The sequence below is a fragment of the Rhinopithecus roxellana genome, chromosome 8 (genome assembly GCF_007565055.1).
Source record: "Rhinopithecus roxellana isolate Shanxi Qingling chromosome 8, ASM756505v1, whole genome shotgun sequence".
Lineage (NCBI taxonomy): Eukaryota > Metazoa > Chordata > Mammalia > Primates > Cercopithecidae > Rhinopithecus > Rhinopithecus roxellana.
The window spans coordinates 27,886,490-27,908,152 of NC_044556.1; the positions used below are offsets into that span (position 1 = coordinate 27,886,490).

The window sequence follows — 21,663 nt, forward strand, 5'->3', positions numbered from 1 at the left end:
ACTGTAGCTTGACAAAATTATCCTATCAACAATGGGCTGGGCAGAGGTGGAATATATGAAATGAAACTATCCGTTAAAGTAGTCTTATATTTTAGAGGCAGTGCTGTCAAACGGATTAGAACAGAGAAGGTCAAGGACAAATCAAAAGTGCTCAATCCCACTACTGTTTATGGGCTTCTAATGACCTCTAGAACATTGCTCCAAGTCACATATGCTCTAAAGCAACTAACATCAAAGTCAGACAACATTATCTTGACCTTCTTAATTGAATGCATTCAAAATCCAGTGCTCTAATGATATAAACTCTGAAAGAATATGCTAAATGAAAAATTAGTTTAAGTTTTTGTAGACTATAAGAATCAAGGACCTTGGGATGAAACACAGACAGAGTACGAAGGGAGACATTCATAGATTAGAGCAGTAGTTCTCAGTTTGGAGTAATTTTGCCCCCGCAGGGCATATTTGGCATAACTGGAGACATTTTGGGTCATCACAACTTGGAGGAAAGGAAGATGCTACTGGGATATAGTGGGTAGAGGCCAGGGATGCTGGTGAACATCCTGCAATGCAAAAGATAATCCCCTTCCCCCTAACAAATAAATATCTGGCACAAAACGTCAATAGTTCTGAGACTGAGAGAAATCCTGTACTAGAGTCATCAAAAGTTAACATGTCTTTTCAGCAACTGTGAATGTTAAAGTTTAACAATTCCAATCAAAGTTCACATTCTGAGCCCCCCTCATCTTTCCTAAGGCCTTGTTTCAATCATAGTACTGATAGATAAAGTAGGAAAAGAGTACATCAAAACTCAGAGCTGTGCTTATAAGCAAAACAAGCATCTCTGTGAACTGAACCAGACAGCAGTGTGAAATGGAGAGCCTTCCGGACTCTGTATACAAGGGCAGGCAGTGGCAGTCAGGAGTTGGGGTCCTGCAAACAATGGAAAAAGTGGAGAATGAAACAAGTATCACTGTATGAAACCAGGTTGTAAAATAAGTTGAGAAAAGCTGCCACGTACAGCTCTCTGAGACAATAGCTTGCAGGAAGTGGAATGCTCGGAGGAGGTAAAGGAAACATACGCAGACTCATGACCAGGATCTGAGCCTAGCCATTCAGAACCTTAATCTGTCATATCCTTAATAACACCATGGGATAGAAACCTCAGCCATTTATATAAGATGTGTTCTGGGCTTTGGGCCAAGCAGCCAGTGACAGCAACTACAAAACTACTAGACAGCAGAGAATGTGAGAGAATAAATCCACACATCATATTCCAAAACACATGAAGAAAACTAGCACTAAGAAAGCTACTTTAAAAAAAATCAACAGAGCATAAATTCACTCAGGATCAGTGGTTCTCAACTAAGAACGATTTATTTTCAACCACAGAGAACAAGTAGCAATGACTGGAGACATGTTCGGTCATCTCAAATGAAGGGGTAGAGGTGTTATTGTCAGGTAGTCGTAGGCAGAATCCATGGATGCTGCTAAACATGTTAAGTGCACAGGACAACCCACTACAACAAAGAATGGCCTGGCCTAAAATGCCAATAGTGCTGAAATTGAGAAACCTTGTTGTAGGTGAAACAAACATAATGGAAATGTCTAAAGTCTGCAAAGAGGTAACTGAGGAAATAACATCCATTTTGTAAATGAAAAAAATTTAAAACAAAATCAGAGAAGTAAAACAAGTAAATGTAAAATGAATGCATTAATGTGTTAGAAATTTAAAATATTGTCACTGGTATTTAAAACTTCAAGCATGATAAAGTCTAAACAACACAGAAAATTAGTAAATTAGTATGTAGTACTGGAAAAAGTTACCAAAATTCAAAAATAAAATAAAATAAAAAGATTCTAGACAAATATAAAAATTAAAAGAACTGAAGGACAAATTAAGGGTCTCTAACTCCTAGTAGTAGTGTCAAAGACAGAGTATTAGAGGGAATGGTTTTGATGCAGTATTCAGAGAGATCCTGGCTACAGTTGCTTAAAATATGGAGAAGGCTGTGAGCATTCATTAAAAGAGCATTCTAAGCACTCAGTCAGGATAAACTAAGATAAATCTGCATCTAAACACAAGAACAAATCAGAAGAATATCACTGTGTAAAGAGAAAGCTTTTTAAAACTACCAAAGAAAAAGAAAAAATACCTAGAAAGTCATAACTGTCAACATTTTTCTTCACATTTTCAGTGTCAGCAGATTTTTCATCAGTATGAATAGATGCCAGAAAATAATGGAGTAGTATCTCCTAAAAGCTTAGGGCCGTGCTCGCTTCGGCAGCACATTTACTAAAATTGGAATGATACAGAGAAGATTAGCATGGCCCCTGCACAAGGAATGACACGCAAATTCATGAAGCGTTCCATATTTTTGTTCTCACTCATAGGTGGGAACTGAACAATGAGATCACTTGGACTCGGGAAGGGGAACATCATACACCAGGGCCTATTATGGGGGTAGGGGAGTGGGGAGGGATTGCATTGGGAGTTATACCTGATGTAAAGGACGAGTTGATGGGTGCAGCACAGCAACATGGCACAAGTATACATATGTAACAAACCTGCAGGTTACGCACATGTACCCTAGAACTTAAAGTATAAAAAAAAAAAAAAAAAAAAAGCTTAGGGCCAATAATGCTCAAGCTAAATTCTATACCCAGAAAAACTATCTTTCAAGAGTATGAGCAAAATAAAAATACCCTCAGAAGTAATAAGAATACCCACTGACTACATAAACAAGGGTCTATATGTGAGTAGAGAGACAGACAAACATCTGTGCATGTATGTAAGATATACACATCTGTATGTATATATACATTCTTACAGGCATAACTGTATATAATCGTGTGTATTTGTATATACAATGAATGTGTATGTGTGTGTACATATGCATGTGTGTGTAAAATTTTAATTTCTAAACCAGGAGAGGAACAAAAAGAGGAAGGATGTAGAAAACTCTATTACTTTAACAGAGAAAGAGAAGAAAGGAGGAAAGGTAAGAAGGGAGGGAGGGAGAAAGAAAGGAAATAAAAAAGAAGAAAAAAGCAAAGAAAAAGAATAATAACAAGAAAACACATATAAGATGGTAGAAACAAGTCCAAACATACCAATAATCATAATAAATGTAAATACATTAAACCAGCCATTAAATAACAGATATCATCAAGAAAAAAATATATATATATGCAGTTTTAAGAAACACATTAGAAGTATACAGAAAGTTTGAAGATAATGGGCTAAAAAAGATGTATCATAAGAATACTAACCCAAGAAAGCTCATGTTTCAAACAAGAAATATTTTAAAGGGAAATAATTAATATGAAAAATAGTGGGCACAAATAATAAAAAAGAGCATTCCACCAAGTTACAATAATAAACACACATACATCTAACAATTTGGCCTCAAATTTATGAAGCTAAAACTAACAGAATACTGAGAACTAAACAAGGCAACGACAGTGGACAATTTTTAAATACCTCTATCAGAAACATATCAAGCAGAAAAAGAAACTGAGATTTAGAAAACTGAGGCCAGGCACAATGGCTCATGCCTATAATCCCAGCACTTTGGGAGGCTGAGGCAGACAGATTGCTTAAGTTTAGGAGTTTGAGACCAGTCTGGGCAACATGGTAAAACCCCATCTCCACAAAAGATACAAAAGTTAACTGGGCATGGTGGCATGTGCCTGTAGTCGCCAGCTACTTGGGAGGCTGAGGTGAGAGGATCTCTTGAGCCTGGGAGGCCAAGGCTACAGTGAGCCATGATTGCATCACTGTACTCCAGCCTGGGCAACAGAGCAAGACCCTGTCTCAAAAATAAAGAAAAAAAAAATTCAGACAACATATTTTGACAAGATTAATCTAATATAGATAAATAGAATCCTGCACCTCACAAATAGGGAACATTTTTATGCATATATGAAGCATTTGCAGAACAAATTCTATAAGATACTTTATTAATCTAAGAAAGTACATGCTAAAACTGCCTGGCCATTATCTAAAGAGAAGGGAGTTCTTAAGAAGAGGTGGTTAGAGGAAAAACAGAGGTGAAAGAAATATATTCTAGTTTATGTAGTTGTCAATTACTTGTGAGGCATCTAGTATGTTCCATTCTCCCAACTGGTTTTATAAAAAGTACCCCACATATTCCCTATTTATTCTCCCAAATATCTTTTTACCTTTCCCAAACAAGAAGCAGAAATTAATTTTGAAAGTCTCTCATAAAAAAATGGATGTATAATTCTTTTATGAATAGTGTAGTTATTATTATTTTAAATTATAGCAAACTTTAAGGGACAAAGTGGTCAGCACCTCATTAAAGGGTCAAGTGATTTATTTTGCCTATTCTGCTAATCAACATTTGTGGTCTTGGGTTTTGTTTCATTGCAGAAACTCAGATTTGGATGCAGATGCACTATTTTAAATCCTTTTCCTCACCTCAAAATCCACAAAACTTTGAACCTAATTTAAAAAGTCTATGAGGCTGAAAGTCAGGGGAAAGAGGACTTAACGATGTTTCTGCCATCTCTGAAAGGCAGCAGCAGTGTAAAGGAGAAATTTGTACAACAATCTGACTCCACCGTTTCTCAGTGTACAACATTCTTAACCTCTCTGAACATCAATTTCCTTCTCTCAATTTCCTTCTCATAATGCTATTCTCCCAGGATTTTTGTGAAGATTAAATACATAATGTTCCAATGTTTAGCACAGGTCAAGTACAGAATAATTACTGAATCCCTGTTGAACCTAAATCTCTCATCCTGAAACAGTAAGCTGAGAAACCCCACATCAGCTAAAGACTGTTCTTTCCCCTGCAGGCACCTTATCCTGTGATCCAGACCCACCATTTCCTGAGTTGTTGACATCAACTTCCTGACAACTTCACTATTTCCATACTGAAAAACTGGCAGCTTAGATTCAGGGGCAAAAGTACATGTTAGGTATTAATGCCTACCAGATTTGGGTAGTCAGGGGATTTCATATGTGTATTAGGAAAATCTGAAGACTAAAGTCAAAGCTCTGAAGTTCTGGGATTTAGGAAAGAAAAACATGCTTGTTTTCTTTGTGTTCCATTCTCATCAGTGTTTAATGTTAATGTCACTGTATAATGCAAAACAGTGGAAATAAATAACTTTAATCACTGACAGATCTGAAGGGACACCCGACCATACTGTTATTTATGAAATAACGTAAAATTTTGAAATCTTGCTGGACAAAAAAATTACAAACTGTTATTGTAACTTTTAGAAATTTTAAATGGCAATACCTTAAATTCAATATGGTGGTTTATAACTGAGTGTCTAAGTACTTTAATTTATAATCTTCAGCATAATACTCCTGTAAGAAGCATGTTCAGCTACATTTGGAAAGGCAAAAATATATCACAAACATAAGGCAGAAGATGCTTTTGACTTTTTATGATATAACAGCTACATCTATCTAGATATACACCAGGCCTTTTGATAGTTTTGTTGTTGTTGTTGTTTGTGGGGTTTTTTTGTTCTTTCTTGTCCTTTGAAAAATTCCAAGTATTTTCTTTCACTAAAAAGAAAACATTTTCCATGTTTAGCAAGAAAATATTTATCAGCACCTTCTCCCAACTTAGTGTCAAAGGAGATGTCACTCTGCATCAGCAGTTCCCACAATCCTGAAGTTAGCCTGCAGTGAGACATCAACTTTCATACCAAACTTACATATTAATTTTAGCAAGATGCCCTCTGCCCCAGCTTTCTTTCAATGTAGCAAGGGAAAAACACTACTTTCCTTCTGGGAACTGGGAGAAGGGTCAAAAGAAATCTTTTCAATGGAAGGAAAAAGAACATGTCACACTTGTAATATTTTCTCTCTTGCTAAGCCATAACTCCATGAAAATATTAATAGAAACCATGCCTTACTGCCTCACGCCAACAAGGTGAACCACCGGATAGAGACTACATGCACGAGCTGCAACTATGCCCGGTGTTCTGAGGGTAAAACAATAAGGGTACTATTTCATACAAATCTCATGCAAGTTAATGTAGTCAAACCCAGAATTATGAACCTTCAGGAAACAAATCCATATGGTAGGAGGGCTCTAAATTATATACGGCATCCTAGCTGTAAGGGAGTCTGGACAACACAGTTCTGCAAGCTTCACAAGGAGGCACAGTAGAGTTCGGAAGAGATGTTGAGCCAGTCCACATATGATATCTGTTATTATAACCAACATTTGTTAAATACATATTATGTGTTACATGCTGTGCTTAATATTTCATATATATTAATATTATCTCAGTTTAATCTTCATTACAATTTATAAAATGGATGTTATTTCTATTCTTTCCTTACATGTGTGTCCACTGAGACTCAGACAGTTAAGATCACAAAAGACATTCTTTAAACTAGCCATCTGACTCCAGAGCTCAAGCTTTTAACCACATTTTTCGTCTAAGAATTTGTCTTGTTTATTAATATGCTGTTAGTACCTAGCACACTTCTTTTTTTTTTTTTTTTTTTTTTTTTTTTTTTTTTTTTTTTTTTTTTTGAGATGGGGACTTTCTATGTTGCCCAGACTGGAATGCAGTAGAGTGGTCACAGTTCACTGCAACCTTGAACTCCTAGGATCAAGCAATCCTCCCAACTCAGCCTCCCGAGTAGCTGGGACTACCTCACCCAGCTAATTTTTGTATTTTTTGTAGAACTGAATTTCTATATGGGTTTCACCAGGGAGATGGCTTCATAAAAGGCTTCAGATTCAGGATGGGACAATGGCACAGCAATCTGTGTTGTGTGGACTAACGACCAGTAACCAGGTGGGCATGAGGACGTCTGGTCTCAAATGCCTGAACTCAAGTGATCTGCTCACCTTGGCCTCCCAAAGTGGTGGGATTACAGGCATGAGCCATCATGCCCGGCCACGTTCTTGATAAATAGAAAATGCTCAATATGTGTATTAGTTCATTTGCATGCTGCAGATAAAGACATACCCAAGACTGGGTAATTTATAAAGGAAAGAGGTTTAATTGACTCACAGCTCCACATGACTGGGGAGGCCTCACAATCATGGCAGAAGATGAAAGAAGAACAAAGGGATGTCTTACATGGCAGCTGGCAAAAAGAGAATGAGAGTCAAGCAAAAAGGAGTTCCCCTTATAAAACCATCAGACCTCATAAGACTTATTCACTACCATGAGAACAGTATGGGGGAAACCATCCCAGTGATGCAATTATCTCCCACTGCATCCCTCCAACAACACGTGGGAATTATGGGAGCTAAAATTGAAGATGAGATTTGGGTGGGGACACAGCCAAACCATATCAGTACATAATTATTAAACTGAACACCCACCTCCACACAATCATGAAAGACTTGGGTTCTTTTAGTTTAGCTCTGTCCTATTTCTCCTTTTATTTCCTAGTGGTGACCTAATATCATACCAGGCCCATGGCATATAATAAGTGCTTGGTAACAAATAACATTGGCTGACCCAATGAAACCTAGTGAACCTTAAAGAGTTGTCAGCATTTGACAACTGTAAAGCTCTGAGAATCAAAATCTTGTCCTTGAAGTTGCAACCTGAGACTCGTGGAACTCAAGGCATCACAGAAGTTGTTAAAGAATTCAGCATAATTCAAAGACATCCCTGCCCAGAACAACACCCTCTTCCTCCACCCGAAACCACAGATAAGATAAATCTTCACAGCCAGATTAGTTAGGAAGGAAGAGCTGGAGGGCAGGCAGCGGCAATGGCATGTCCTTCAGAAGAATAATTCTTCTCTACCCTCCCTGAGTTGAGTCCCCTGTGATGGTGGAATTCACAGAAACCCAAACTGATTTGGGAGATTCAACAGCAAAGAGAATCTTTACACTCTGGGGGAGGGATATCCTGCAGAGACATCAGGAGCTAAAGCGTTTCTGTCACCAACTTAGTAAAGTAATAGTGGAGAAGAGATAGTTCTGTGGGGTGCTTAAGCAAAAGGAACTGGCAGAATTCTCTGTGTCCCAACAAAGTGTAAGAAGAGCCAAATGTTGCCTTTGTACCCAAAAGGTGCATCCAAGTAAATGGAGGGAGCTAGCAACATAAAAGGCATCAGATTCGGGATGGGAAGATGGCAGAGCAATCTGTGTTGTGTGGACCGATGGACAGGAAGCAGACAGGCATGAAGATTCCTGGCAGATGCCCTCATGTCCAAACGAGGAATTCATTCCACTGCACTTGACCTCTTGTCTCCAAAATATCTCCCAAATTTAGATTTCAAATTAAGAATTAGAAGGAGAAAAATACTAACTGATGGAGATTAAGTTTTCCAACTCCAGGTGGAAATGTCACTTAAAAATTTTATCATCAGACAGAAAAAAAAATTAGTTTTTTTCACACGATTTCTGGGCCAAAATGTGCGTCCACTATAAGAAGTTGAACCAAGCAGTCTACTAATACGTAAATACTCAATGAAATAACTTTCAAAAGTGCCAACTTAAAAAGTAGAATTGTCCTACTTTTTAAGGACTGCACAAGAAAGTCTATGAAGAAGGAAAAAAAGAAAAGAAGAAAAAGATACTGATTATTTTAACATTTTAATATTAAATTAATTTATTAACACTATTATATTTAATATTGGCAAAAACTGCAATAACACCTGCACCAACCTAATATAATGGAAATTATATATATGTGGAAATTTTGACACCAATGAATGCGAATCTTTTTTAGTTCTTCTGGAATAGAGAATATCAACATTGCCTTAGAAGTAAATACAAAATATCACTGCAAGCCTTCCTTCTTTCATTTATTCCTTCAACAGATTTTATTGCATAACTAGTACATCAAGAACCAAGTAAGCACATAGAATAACCTGGCATCCAAAAGCAATATATGAATCAGAACTCAAGACTCATGAAAAAATGTTTTAAAAACCATAACAGGACAATGCATAATCTATTATTTATTACCATAATATCTTATTAACATGTATTGAGTACCTACTAAGTGCCAGTGCCAGGCACTGTGCTAAATATATACGTGTATTATGCAAAGACATGCTAATCCTCAGATCGCTTTAGCAAATGAAATTGTTTCAGCTTTGGACCGCTCACACTCCCTTGCATAACTTCATATCCTCCTGTTTCTCTCTTATCAACAGGATGAAAAACATGGCTTGTTAAACAGCTCTCTCTCCTATACATCAAACCTGGTACCAAATTGATACCAGGGGTTGATCCAAATTCCTTTAACTTGGGACAATCCACTAGCATTGTCATCAGATTCAAAAGGGCTGGACTCCATCTGGATCACAATTTGTTCAGGAACACCTGATTATGCATTTCCTTCCCAAGTACACACACTCCTACCCTCTCACCAACACTTGCAGTCCTAGAAATGTGCAATATCCCATATAAACTGGAGAATATGGTTTTCCTGAGGCCCCTGGACCCTGTCCAGCTGGCAGAGGGACATCATAAGAAAGCTCCTGAATGCATATGAGTCTGTTCATCACTGATAGCAGTACTGATACCTTCGTTTTACTTACAGTGAAAGTCAAATGAGATCATCTATGTGATAGGCTTTTTAAACATACTGTACAATACCATACAAATGCTCAAACTCATAAGGTACTTTCATACTAAGCTCCCCTGGGCCAGGCTGGTACCTGGCTCAGGACTGAAGTAACCCTCAACTTTTATTGAGTTGAATTTGACCTTATCTACTAATCTGTGTCTCCTCACCAGACTCCAAATGATGGGAAATTAAGGAAGTGGTACACATCATTTATAATGGCTTACAACTGTGGGAAGCAATGTTTTTTTGCACAAGGGCCAATCCAGGAAAAAAGAAAATTTATGTAAGCTGCAAAAAAAATATTAAAGAAATGAAGACATTTTCCTACAGGCCATACAACCATCAGTTCTGAGCAGCAGCTAGAATTTGTACATCTCAGTTAAGGCAATGTTTACTGATGGGTGCTCAGGAAAGAAAGATGAATGAGATGAACCTTCCATCCTCCACAGTTAGCCTTCATGGCTCTAAAGTTTTCATTCTTCTTGGCTGAATCATGCTCCCAGGAATGATACCATCACTGCCAGTTTCCTGGAATGACCAGCCTCCCAGGCCAGTTGGAGGACAGGCAGCTGCACAAGTCTCCTGTGGTTCCTGATACCAGGGGTTCACACTGGGTCAAGGCCTGGCTCTGCCACATAGAGTCCTCCACTCTGAAGATTGCACCTCTGGTTGCCAAACTGACAATGTGCAATTCTTTAAAGTCACTCGAAAGGCCTCCCTCCCCAATTCCTTTTCTTTGTATTAGTTGAAAAGCAGTGTTTACACTAGTTTGAGGTATAAAACTATAGAGCCACTTGTTCAGGTTGCTGGTGGCTTCTAAGTGGACTAAAGTTTTAAGTCCAAACACACAGGACCTTAATGTAAAACCCAGCACCACGGTCAACTATCCTTGCTGTATTGATGCTGCTGTCATGTTAGAAGGAAACATGGCACAGACCACAGAGAAAGCTCAGCATCATCATTACTTACCTATATAATGCAGACGAAGTCCTTTGGCTACCTCTGTTATCACAATATTTGGATCTATATTGCCAAAATGAGGACCCTTAGCAATCTTCAGTGGCTTGGGGGAGTTCAATTTACCTAAGGAATAAAATTAGGTTAAAAAAATCTTTAAAAAAAAAAAAAAGAGAGAGAGAGAGTCTCAGACAGTCAAATCACTGGAGGCCAACAGAGATGTATTAAGGATTGAGATCTGAAAAGGACTATAGGAGTCTTTCTACCAAGAAACAGTGACCACAGAGAAAAGACCTAGAAGAAAACAGTGACCATAGAGAAAAGATCAATCCAGCCCTACAGCTCCAAAGAAGACAAGTGGCATATCCGGAGGGGAAAACGTACAGGGGATTGAGAAACTTGTAATAAAAGTGACTGAATTGGAAGATGTCAAGGGGAGGGGAAGATAGAGAAAAGAAACTGAGCTTTCTCTCCACTGAGAAAGCACACAGTTTTTCAGAGAGCCCAAATTCCATGAGAAAAAGGTTCTTCTTATTGTTTGCTCTTTCCTCTCACAGCAGCCTAGCTGGAAAGCAAAGTCAGCTGGAAAAACACAATGCAACCTTCTGTTCAAGGGAAAGTGGGGGAAAAAGAAGTCCAAGGTTGCCTCCTTCTTACTCACTCTTAAGGCACACTTTTATCCCATTGTTGGACTCTGCGTTTTCCCGGGGGTTGCCATGGCATCAAAGAGATAAATGCCTTGCTCCCGTTTTAAAGCTGAATTCCCTAACAAACAAAATTGTTTCCATGTGAGGATATTCTCACCCTCACACACAACCAGAACTGCTTTCAGAAGAATGTGTCTTTTTAAAATATGGATGAAATGCATTGCATTCTTCTGGTAATAGAAGAAACATATTTTTATTTTTAAAATGCATAAAAATATTTGAAAAATGAAATGCAATTGCCCTATAGGTCTTCCACTACAGGTGATCATGGCTCACATTTCAGCATATTTATTTCAGGTCTTTCATCTATAAATGTATATATATTTTGTGGTATACATTGCAAAATTGCAGCCCAATTGCATATGCAATTATGCATGCTCCTATTTTTTCACTTGATATCCTATAGACACACTCTTCAGAAGCAGGGCTATAAAACCCAGAGATGCTCTTTATAGAGCTTTAACATTTTGCTCATTTGCATCTTGCATATTCTTATGAAAAGAAGAATTTAATAAGACAGCAGTCTGGTCTTCATGTCCCCATGAATCTAAAAGTCTGAGAGAAGTTAGCAGCAGAGAAGCATGGGTTAACTGGGTTAGAAAATGCTTACAAAGAAAGGTCTTTGCTCTCTATTAATTTATGCTGTGTAAGAGAGAACACATCTCACTCATAGGTGGGAACCGAACAATGAGATCACTTGGACTCGGGAAGGGGAACATCACACACCGGGGCCTATTATGGGGAGGCAGGAGGGAGGAGGGATTGCATTGGGAGTTATACCTGATGTAAATGACAAGTTGATGGGTGCTGATGAGTTGATGGCTGCAGCACACCAACATGGCACAAGTATACATATGTAACAAACCTACACGTTATGCACATGTACCCTAGAACTTAAAGTATAATAATAAAAAAAAAAAAGAAAGAGAGAACACAATAGTTTCATATATTATCCTGGGACTATTTAAAGAAAATAAACTGAGAAGTTAACTATAAAATGTCATGATTTTTCTATAGTTACATGTTCTTTAAAATTAAAAGCATATTTTACAATTAGTAATTCACTAGCCCATTCATCCTTGCAAAACAGGTCAAGGTTAGTAGGAAACTGGACTCTGAGGAGTGTAAAAACATGCATGAGGACAGTATGCTATAGTGGAAATGTTTCAAGTTTCACACCAAACTAAAGTGGTTTCAAAACTAAGTCCTGCAATTAACATGTGTGACCTATGACATGTTACTAAAGTTCCCTAACTCTCAATTTCCTTATCTCTAATAATTTAAATTGAAAAAATGCCCAGCCACAGGGTTGTACTAAGAATTAAATGAGAAGAAATAAGAAAAAAAAAAAAGGCCAGGTACAGTGGTTCATGCCTGTGATCCTTGCACTTTGGGAGGCCAAGGTGGGAGGATTGCTTGAGGCCAGGAATTTGAGACCAGCCTGAGCAACATGCAAGACCCTATCTCTAGCCTTTTAAAATAAAAATTTTAAATGAAAAAAATTTTAAAATATGAAAAAAGCCTAACTCAATGCCTGACACATAGTAGGTGTTCAGCAAATATTTTTATTCTTGTTTCAATGGCAACCTGAGCTAGAACTTAAATTCTATCCTAGTATTACACCATTTCTATAAGCAATGATGTTTGCAGTGGTTCATTATCCAAGTGGCTAGTGATTCTAGGTTGTTTTTTAGCTCCACATTAGCAAGCGTTCTTGGTAAACACCGCCTCCAGTCTCCTCTTAGTAAAAGTTACGTGATGTAAAATGTTTTCTAATGAAATTGAAGAGTCAGGAAGAATAGGAATGTTCACATTTGCAATAGGTTCCCTTTTCCGAATTCCCATCACAGTAGAGGAAATGAGTTAATTTGTGTACCATCAAAACCCAAAGAGAATAAAAGACTTCCCCTGTTTGCTGTTAAGAAATTTCCTTAACTATTCTACCAGAGCTTCTAGAATCAAGATTAAAAAGAGAAAGAAAAAAATTATGTCTCCACACATTTTGTATCAATAGAAGGATGTTGAAACTATGCTGGTAAACAGAGTAAGCAAAAGCCTCGTTAGAATCTAATTGTTTTCTAATTAACTAGACTGGAAGTGGATGTTATCAGGGTTTGCTCAACAGACTTTTGCAGTTTATGAAATTAAATTAGACCAAGTATTTACAAAAGCTCCTGAAAATATATAGCAGACACCAAAAACATTCTTGTTAATATGGCCAAGATTGATTTAAGGCCTAAGAAACAGTAAAAGCAAGGTTTATTTTTGGACATCCGATTTATTTACTTAGCATGTCTCAATCAAGGTAACTAAAATCAAAACCACTTGCACAGGTAAATCAATATAACATTAGAAATGGGACAATTCATACCCCACATTTATATCCACCCTAGGTACTAACTAGTGCTAATATAAAATAGATAATTGATGGATTAGATAGACAGATAGATAGATAGATATAAAACAAAACACTGTTTTTTTTTTCTTTTTTTGAGATAGAGTCTTGTTCCCTTCACACAGGCTGGAGCGCAGTGGCACAATCTCAGCTCACTGCAACCTCCACCTCCTGGGTTCAAGTGATTCTCCTTCCTCAGCCTCCCAAGTAGCTGGGATTACAGGCATGGGCCACCACGCCTGGCTTTTTTTTTTTTTTTTTTGGTACTTTTAGTGGAGATGGGATTTCACCATGTTGGCCAGGCTGCTCTCGAACTCCCAACCTCAGGTGATCCACTCGCCTTGGCCTCTCAAAATGCTAGGATTACAGGCATGAGCCACCATGCCTGGCCCACTATTTTTAACCATTTAAAAATTATTTAGTTATGTAACTGGCCTAGACTGCTGAGATAACCTATAAATTTCTATATATTGATTTCATTTTACAGATGATGGATTTGGCTAATCATCTAAAGACTTGAAAATCAAAACTGAAATATTTGGATTTTCTTCATGCGACAATGAGGAGCCATTGAAAGTTTTTGATCATGAAGGTTATGGTTACATTGTCACTAAATGTCTTAGAAATATCATTCAGAAAGTAGTTTGTAGAATAAACTGAAGGTAGGAGAAATTGGTGGCAGAAAGGTAAAATAGGAGGCTAGTGAAATAATCCAGAAGAGAGGTCATTTTTAAAAGTGTGGTATTAGACAAGTGTGCTTCCACTGAAAGGAATTTTATTTGGTTTGGTTGGTTTTGGTTTCAATTTCAGTGTTTTGTTTGTTCTACCCCATTAGTGATACCTTTTCTATTGTCTCTTATTCTATTTTTGTTTGTTTGTTTGTTTGTTTACCAAATACCCAGACTTCAAAGAGACATCTCTTTTTCTTTAGCGGAAAGACGGCTGCTTTCCTAACCCACTCCTTCCCCAACACATTCTCAGAAACTTCTGGCTTGTGACCTTCCATTCTTGTTTTAAAGTCCAGCCTCCGGTTCTCTGTAACTATAGGAGCAGATGTTGAGATCAGCCACAGTGTTTTATTTTCAGTCCCCATCTTCTCCTCTCAAAGTACATACAAATGTGGGCCCCTCAAAGAAGCCACCTTTATATGCAGCCATAGACTATAAATTCTTTGTGAGAATACTTCTCAGCAAAAGAGAGACATGAAATGTCTACCAGCCAGCGTTCCCAAATGAATCTTGACTTCTAATCCCACAAGGTCTTTCAAACTGAGGTGAATTTTTTTGGAGCGAGACTTTGCAAATCCACAAAAAGTATTTCCTTTCAAGATGCCCATTCCTGAGGTTTTTGAGCTAAGGAAAGCTGACCAGGCTTGGCAACTGCAGAATCTGTGATTCTAGTGGTCTGCATTTTGGGTCCCAGACTTTTTATGATGGTAACAAGGCTTCTCATTCTTTTGAAAAGTATTGCCTGCCTCAGGGAATATATGTATTTTCCTTTTTCACTATGGGAATATCTTCCTTGTTTGGAATACACTTCTCTACCTGAAATAAACTGAAGAAATAGGAATCTTGATGATGAAAGAAAAAATACGATGTTTTATGTGATCAATAAATAAACCTTCTTACTGATCTAAAGAAAAGCCAAGAAAATACTACATAATTGACAAAGCTTAATGGCATTTAAAATTGAAAGATATTTTAAGAATTATCTAGTTTAACTTTTCATTTTTTACATGAAAAGGGAAACAGTTCTCTACTTTGTAAGAAAATAATTCCTTGCTGAGTGTACTAGTCTGTTCTCACAGTGCTAATAAAGACATACCCTAGACTGGGTAATTTATGAGGAAAGAGGTTTAATGGACTCACAGTTCTACACGGCTAGGGAGGCCTCACAATTGTGGCAGAAGATAAAGGAAAAGCAAAGGCACATCATACATGGTGGCAAGCAAGAGGGCATGGGCAGGGGATATAGAACCAACAGGTCTCATGAGACTTATTCACTATCATGAGAACAACACAGGAAAAAATCAATTACCTCCCACCAGATCCCTCCTATGACACACGGGGATTATTGCAATTTAAGGTGAGATTTGGGTGGGGACACAGAGCCAAACCATATCACTGAGCAAAGTATAATGAACTAAACTAAAGAATATTCCCAAATTTCTCTAATAAAAATCTAAAACAATACCTGGCAACTGTTCAGAGTTTAAGGATTATCTCACATGGAAAATATTCAGGAGAAGTATTATTTGAGGACTAATATGTTTACTATCCTCCAAGATCTATTTAACATGCCAGATGTATTAATTTAAGTATGGGAGACAAATATTTTTAAAACCTCTGGCACTTTCTCAAAGCACTTATCAAATAATTTTGAACGTCCCTGTTGTCTTTATCTACCAGCAAACTGTAAGCTCTGGAAAGATAGGGATGGCATCTGACTTGCTAATAACCATTATTATAGCAGTGACTAGGGACAGCAAGTTTTCCGTTGCTATGTGTTGAATGAATTCACTAAGTAATTAATTAAGATTCTAACATCAGGGCTGTTTTAAAAATAAACTTTTTATTTTTCAAATATTTTTAGGTTTACAGAAAAGTTGTGAAGCTAGTAACAGAGAGTTCTCATATACTCCTTATCCAGTTTTAGTTTTTCCTAATATTACCATCTTACTTTTTCCATGGTACATTTGTCAAAAGTCAACATTAGTACATTGCTACAAAGTAAACTCCAGACTTTTCTTGGACTTGAATTAATTTTCCCAGTAGCATTCTTTTTCTATTCCAGTACCCAGTCCACAGAGCCACAAGTGTTTAATCATGTCACTGTCTCTTTAATGTCCTCTGGTCTGCGACAGTTTCTCAGCGTGCCCTTATTTTTCACCACCTTGAGAGTTTTTAAAGAGTATTGATTATGTATTTTGTAGAGTGTCCTTAGAATTTATTTTGTCTGATGTTTTTCTCATCACTAGACTGGGATTATGTGTTTTGGGAAAGAATGTCACAGAAGTGAAGTGTCCTCATTACACATATTAGGGGAACATGATATGCATATGACATCACTGGTGATGTCAACCTTGGTCACATAGTTAAGATAGTTTGCCGGGATTCTCCACTGTAAAATCACCATTTTTCCCATTTCCTACTCTATTCTTTGAAAGCAAAGCGGTAAGTCTAACAACATTCAAAAAGGGGAAGGGAAGTTTCATCTACATAAATTATTTGAAATTTTTCTGTCAGGAAGATTTGTCTCTTCTCCCCTATTTACTTTATTATTCAATCATATGTATCTATTCTAATACTGATATATATATATAAATAGATATATAAATTTATAGATACATTCATATATATATATATGATTACATTTCTAAATTATGCTACTTATTTTGTTGCTCAAATTAGCCCAGCTTTGGATATTGGGCATTCCTTCAGTTTGACTACTGCATTGTATTGATATGCTCCCATCCTTAAATTTCTTTTAGCACATCCTTACTTTTTGGTAGTACAAGATGCTCCAGGCCTAGCTTGATTTTTTTTTTTTTTTTTTTTTTTTTTTTTTTTTTTTTTGCCCAGTTCTAGAACCAGCCATTTATCCAAGGAACCCTGGTTCATTAATTGGAAAATTATACTTATAAACCGAGATCTGTTTACTGGAGTGTTTGTCTCTCCTGGGTGTGATTGCTTCTAGATTTTCACTGTGGCAGAGCCAGATCATGTATGTATTTTATCATATGTATAATATATACATGTATTAAAATATTTCCTATATTAGTCCTTCTGTGTATATATTTGGGGTTTTTGTATGAAGTTTCCATTGTTTATTTCCAATTTTAGATGTCATTTATTACTTTAAGAAATTTAACTTCTATTTTGCATATTGGGTATGTGTGTTGGTTTGTTACATGTATATATTGCACCCAGGTAGTGAGCACAGTACCCACTAGGTAGTTTTCAACCCATGCTCCCTCCCTCTCTTCCCCTTCTAGTAGTCTTTAGTGTCTTTTGTTCTTATGTTTATGTCTATGTGTGCTCAACATTTAGCTCCCACTTATAAGTGAGAACATAAGGTATTTAGTTTTCTGTTCCTGCATTAGTTCACTTAGGATTATGCCCTCCAGTTGCATCCATAGTGATGCAAAGGACATGGTTTCATTCTTTTTTATGGCTATATAGTATTCCATGGTATATATGTACCTCATTTTCTTTATCCAGTCAACCATTGATGGGCATCTAAGTTGATTCCATATCTTTGCTATTGTGAATGGTGAGGCAATGAACATACAAGTATATGTGTCCTTTTGGTATATTAATCTATTTTCTTTTGGGTATAGACCAAGTAATGGGATTGCTGGGCTAAATGGTAGCTCTGTTTTAAGTTTGTGAGAAATCTCCAAACTGCTTTCCACAGTGGCCGAACTAATTGATATTTCCACCAACAGAGTTAAAGCATTTCCTTTTCTCTGCAGCTTTGCCAGAATCTGTTGTTTTTTGACTTTTTAATAATAGCCATTCTGACTAGTGTGAGATGGTATCTCATGATTTTGATTTGCATTTCTCTGATGATTAGTGATGATGAGTATTTTTTCCATATGCTTGTTGATGACATGTATCTCTTCTTTTGAGAAGTGTCTGTTCATGTTCTTTGCCCATTTTTTTAATAGAGTTCTTTGGTTTTGCTTGTGGATTTGTTTAAGTTCCTTATAGATTCTAGATATTAGACTTTTGTCAAATGCATAGTTTTCAAATATGTTCTCCCATTCTGTAAGTTGTCTGTTTACACTGTTGATACTTTCTTTTGCTGTGCAAAAGCTCTTTAGTTTAGTTAGGTCCCACTTGTCGACTTTTGTTTTTGTCGCAATTGCTTTTGGTGACTTAGCTAAAAATTCTTTGCCAAGACTGACGTCAAGAAGGGTATTTCCTTGGTTTTCTTCTAGGATCCTTGTCATTTGAGGTCTTACATTTAAATCTTTATCTTGAGTTAATTTTTGTATATGGTGAAAGGTAAGGGACTAGTTTCATTCTTCTATGTATGGCTAGCCCGTTATCCTAGCACCAATTATTGACTAAGGAGTCCTTTCCTCTGCTTGTTTTTGTCAGCCTTGTCAAAGATCAGATGGTTGTAGGTGTTCCATTGATTTATATGTCTGTTTTTGTACCAGTACTATGCTGTTTTCATTACTCTAGCTTTGTAGTATAGTTTGAGGTTGGGTAGTGTAATGACTCTAGTTTTGCCCTTTTTGCTTAGGATTGCTTTGGCTATCCAGTATCTCTTTTATTTCCATATGAATTTTAGAATAGTTTTCTCTAATTCAGTTAAGAATGACATTGGTAATTTGATAGGAATAGTGTTAAATCTGTAAATTGCTTTGGGCAGTATGGCCATTTGAAAAATATTGATCCTTTCAATCCATGAATATAGAATGTTTTTCCATTTATTTGTGTTGTCTCTGATTTCTTTCATCAGTGTTTTGTAGTTCTCCTTGCAAAGATCTTTTGCCTCCTTGGTTAGCTGTATTCCTAAGTATTTCATTTTCTCTGTGACTACTGTAAATGAGTTTGTGTCTTGATTTGATTCTCAGCCTGGCCGTTATTGGTATATAGAAATGCTACTTATTTCTGTACGTTGACTGCATACTGAATACGACTAAGATCATTTATCAGTTCTTACAGACTTTTGGTGAAGTCTTTAGGATTTTCTAAACATAGAATCATATTTTCAGTGAAGGGAGATAGTCTGACTTCCTATTTGAATGACTTTTATTTCTTTCTCTTGTCTGATTTCTCTGGTTAGGATTTCCCATCTTTGTATATATCAAACCATTCATGAGATAGACTGGTGTCTCCAACTCCAGCCCCACAGAGTTCATTCTAGCCTTCCCCTCTTGCTTACCTGTAACCTCCCACTCCAATCGTGATACCCATCATCAACCACCAATTTACTTATTTGTTCAACTTACTTAGGTCAGCTCTTTTCCACTCACACCCTTTAGTGCAATTATATTGTATATTTGTAGTACAACTTTAGATTCATTTGCTTTCTTAAGATCTCTGACATTCAAGCTGATCTTTTATAGTTTGCATACATTCAACTTCACTGCATGTGATGTGCAGTTCTATGGACTTTAAAAAATGCAGTTATGCACCCATCAACCCAGTATCATGCAGAATAGTTCCACCACCCTAACCTGTTCCTGCATGTCCCCTTTGTAGTCAACCACTCCTCCAATCCACCAACCCTTAGCAACCACTGACCTATTTTCTGTCTATACTTTTGCCTTTCCAGAATGTCATATGAATGAAATAATACAATATGTAGCCTTTAGGATCTGGCTTCTCCCCCTTGGTAAAATGCATTTAAGATTCATCATGTTGTTGTAGGAATCAATTGCTCATTCTTTTTTATTGCGGAGTAGTGTACCATGGAATGTATATACCACAGTTTGTCTATCCATTCCCCTGCTGAAAGACATCTTCATTGTTTCCAGGTTTAGTAATTATGAATAAAGCTGCTCTAAACATTTATGTGCACGTTTTTGTATGAATATAAATTTTCAACTCACTTGAGAAATACCTAGGAGTATCAATTCTGGGTCATATGGTAAGTGTATGTTTAACTTTAAGAGAAACTGGCAAACTGCTTTCCAGAGGCTTTTAAAAAATATTACAGCATAGACTGCAGATTGAAAAGCAGTCTTAAATCAGTTCACCATAAAATTCAATTTAGTATTAAGCATTAATAGTTTATCAACATAATGATTAAAACTATTCTAGTTAAAAGCTCCTCTAAAAATGTCAACAATTGTAGGTAACTGGAAGATCTCAGGCCAATTATTCATCTGTGAATAGTGCTGTATTACTCACAAACAAAAATTACTAGGTTAAATTCGTCTTTGTTTTGAGGATGTGTAGCCAATGTAGCTAGTTCATGTGAGTAAACTAATATCAGACAAAGAAGATGGTAATTCTCTACAAAGCACATTAAAATTCTGCAAATGCTAATGAACAACTTGTTTGAATTACTTTAAAGCATCATGCCTCTCAAATATAACAGTACCAGACTACTAATTTTCAGAAAAATTACATGATGGTATCTCAGACTCATTAGTGAAACTCATCTTTTGTATATCGTATATCTTAAATGGTACCTTTTCCATTGACCTCTGATTCATGTAGAATTACTCCAAAATTATTTGAAAGTTGTCTTTATATTATCCTCAAACCTCTTCATTAAGTTCAATCATACACTTTCTTAAGAAATTTTCTAAATATGTTTGCTAAAATGTAAGCTAAGTTGTCAGCTCTTCAGAAAGAAGCTTGTTTCTTTTATTTCCTTACTTTCTCTACAGCTCCAGAAAGTCAGAAGACAATTAGTAGGCATTTTCAACATTTTCATTTACAACTCAATGTGTAATTTATGTGCAACTTTTCTTTTATCCTCTCCCCAGAAAGAGAAGATAGAAAAGTAGGTTATCAATAAATAAATAAAATGCATTTTTAATGTTCTGATTACCTCCTCTATCTATGATGCTATATGCAGTTTCTGAACAGCTGAGCTAATTATGAACTCAAATTCTCCTTCATTTATTCAAATAAATATCTCCCACTCTCATCTTTGGTTCTTCTCTCAAAAATTCTAGAGCTTTTCTGTGCCTGAAAATATCACGCAGACTGATTTTTTAAATTTAACTTGAACTTTTATTCTTTACAAACCTATTAATGGATACAAACTATCACTCTTTATAGCAAGCTATCTTCAATGTAGATTAGTTTTAAAAATTGGGAGAGGTAATTATTTCTCTGCATTTAGGATCCAGGACCAACTTCAAGGTATGCAATCTGTGTAGCTGCATAGGGGCCTCACTTGGTTTAATGCTCTGAAATTAATAATTCTTTAACAAATTTAAATTCACTGCTGAGTAGTGTACCACTGAGTATACATACCACAGATTGTTTATTCTTCCCCTGCTGAAAGACATCTCCATTGCTTCCAGTTTTTACTGATTTTGAACAAAGCTGCTCTTTATTCAATAAATAAATTGCAGCAATAATCACTAAA

General features: G+C 36.6%; 1 non-coding gene across 1 annotated transcript; it reads left to right on the forward strand.

Annotated features, from left to right (window-relative positions):
• The first annotated feature begins 2,269 nt into the window (after positions 1-2,269).
• On the forward strand, positions 2,270-2,377 carry LOC115899342. The gene has a single exon (XR_004059072.1). It is a non-coding gene; the product is annotated as a U6 spliceosomal RNA (small nuclear RNA).
• Positions 2,378-21,663: the final 19,286 nt, after the last annotated feature.